The sequence below is a fragment of the Protobothrops mucrosquamatus genome, unplaced genomic scaffold (assembly GCF_001527695.2).
Source record: "Protobothrops mucrosquamatus isolate PMUCROS unplaced genomic scaffold, P.Mucros_1.0 scaffold6653, whole genome shotgun sequence".
NCBI classification, from domain to species: Eukaryota; Metazoa; Chordata; class Lepidosauria; order Squamata; family Viperidae; genus Protobothrops; species Protobothrops mucrosquamatus.
This window is the reverse complement of record NW_015392473.1, coordinates 11,881-14,569: the sequence shown is the minus strand read 5'-3', so window position 1 is coordinate 14,569 and position 2,689 is coordinate 11,881.

The window sequence follows — 2,689 nt, the reverse complement described above, 5'->3', positions numbered from 1 at the left end:
CATCAGCTTCGAAAAGCTACAGGGATAGTGTCAGTTCCCGCGGACGTCTGTAATTTGCGGGCAACTCAAATATTCCGATCCTGCGCAGGACTTGTGAGTTTGGCTGGCGGGGAAGTAGGTGCTCCAGGCAGTTTTGCATTATTCTCGAGGGCTTGAGGCGTTTAGGGTTAAAATCCTGAAACCCTTCCACTTCATTTCAAAGGTAAGTATTACAACTCCTCGTTTTCATTTATCTCAAACCCAGCTCACTCTCTTGCCTCAATCGCAATTGACGGAAAGCCATTCTAATGCATTCCGTTCCTTCTGACTTCCCGTCTTTTTAAAATCGTTTCTTCCTCAAAACAGTTCGGGTTCTCGCATAGTTACATTAGCAATTATTTACTAATAATACTAAGGAAAATCCATTCTTATTCCTAAGCAGAAAAGCACTCGAGAACACATTTGCCCGCACCCAAAATGGCGATTAGTTCCTCTTTGCATTTCACCGCCATACACTCGCTGGAGAAACTTCAGCTGCCCCGACTTCCCTTTCCCACTCCCGGCGGCCATTTTTCTTTCTCTGTAAAGCCACGGGACTTGAAAGACAGGAAGGAGCCCGGCACGCATCCTTCCAGCCAATCATTAAGCAAGTGCACGAGACGGGCAGGCCTAGGAGCCGACGATTTCCTTCTCTCTTTTGCGGAGAGGCGGGACTTCGTTTGACGACGTCCAATGAGCGGGGAAAGAACTTCCTTCCCCAATCCGCCCTGTTCCAATTGGCGTGGGGCGAGCGTTCAGCGGTCGAAGCAGAAGCTCGAGTTGGACGCGGGTAGGTGAGTTAGTACCGTGAGGCGGGAGCGAGGGAGGGAAGCGGCGTGGAAGCCCCTACGGGCAGCAGAGAGCCCGGCGTGTGGCTCTTTGACTTTCGGTCGCGGTTCCAGGGGCCGGTAACGGACAGGCGCCGGCTTGGTGTTGCACATAAGTGGGGAGAAAAAAAAAAAAAAAGGTTCTCGTGTGCTCGACTCCCGTGACTGGTCCGTTCAAACGATTTACTTTACCCTGCTGGGATACGTGAAAAAAGCTATTTTGGGAACTGGGTTGCCTCTATCCGGGCACTCCCCCCTCCCATTTATTATGGAAAGTAAAGGCTCGACCTGCCTGTCCGCCGCCCAGGTAAAGCGGCGCAGAAGGAGAGGTGCAGGTTGGGGGGCCGTAATCTTTAAGCCGCCGCCGGTTTCGGAGGTCGTCGGCCGGGTAGGAGCCCCGCAGCTAGGCGAACTCGTGGCGACGTTTCGATTTCAGCGCTCGGCTCGTAGCTTCCTCCGCCGTCCGATCCTCCTTGTTGGGAGCGAAGGCTCTTGGCGCTTTTTCCTCCTCCTCCTCCTCGGCAGCAACTTCCATAGGGCCCTCCGACGGAGTATCCTAATCTGGGTGAATTAAAAAAATAGACCAGCGTATGATTAAATTTCTGCGGGAAGTTTCCCCATAGACGAAAGCTAACGCAGTGCTAGTCTGTTCTGCCTTTTGCTCCCAGTCTAGGAGCATGTTTTGTGCAGGCAGACGTCACCATTTGTAAACTTCTGGGTCGGTGGAAGGCTTTCTTTTTCAGTAGTTTTGGAAATAATATTTCACCTTTGCTGATGGTCTTTATTTTTCTGTTTATGAATACTAAACGTTATTTATTAGGGTTTGTTTTTTTTTTACCCCACCTAGGGTTGCCAGGTCTGCTTCCAAAAAATAGCGGACAAGCGGGGTGGGTGGGTTAAGTAGTAAAAAAAAGTAGACTGTACAGCTTTAGGTTACGTACCATTTCATCATGAAGCTTTTGAATAAAAAAAAAATGTCCACTATTTTGTGAAAAAGAATAGTGGACATTTTTTTTTTTATTCAAAAGCTTTATGATGAAATGGTATGTAATCTAAAGCTGTGAAAAAAAAATAGTGAACATAATGTGAAAAAAGTGGACTGTCCACTCAAATAGTGGACACCTGGCAACCCTAACCCCACCTTTGCTTCTCAAGGGGAGATACAGCATTCAGTTATTTCTCGCAAGAATAACCCTGAGAAATAAATGATTGGCCTAGACTAGAGTCACTCCTAAATGGTGGTGGTGAATTTGAACCAAGGTTTTTCCTAATTCTGCATCTCAACCACTACCCTCTTTTGCTTCAAACAAACAAAAAGGTTGCTTCCTATAATGCAGTCACTTTAGGCTTAGAACAGTGGTTCTCAACCTGTGGGTCGGGACCCCATTTGGGGTCGATCGACCATTTCATGGGGGTCGCCAAGCAAGGCTGTCCACCATTTTTTTTGTCCGCCATTTTTTTCCCTTTTCCGGCGGGTGCCTTACCTCCCTTGGGCTGGGCCAGCTGGTGGTCGGCCTGCTCCGTCTCTGCCGCTTGCCAGCTACGCTTCAGCCGGCGCAGGGGGCAGAACCACGCATGCACGGCGCTCCCGGGCAGGGAAAGTCCTCGACTTACGACCGGTTGGGTAGTCCTCGACTTACGACCAGTTTAGTCCTCGACTTACGACCGGTTTAGTCCTCGACTTACGACCGGTTTAGTCCTCGACTTACGACCGGTTGGGGTCGCAGCATTAAAAAGGTTGAGAACCACTGGCTTAGAACCTCTGGGTTTGTCTTCTCAATGCCAAGTCCCAACAGTGAGATGCAAGGCTGGTGTCCAGTATATCAGGAGGTCTTTGGGTTAGG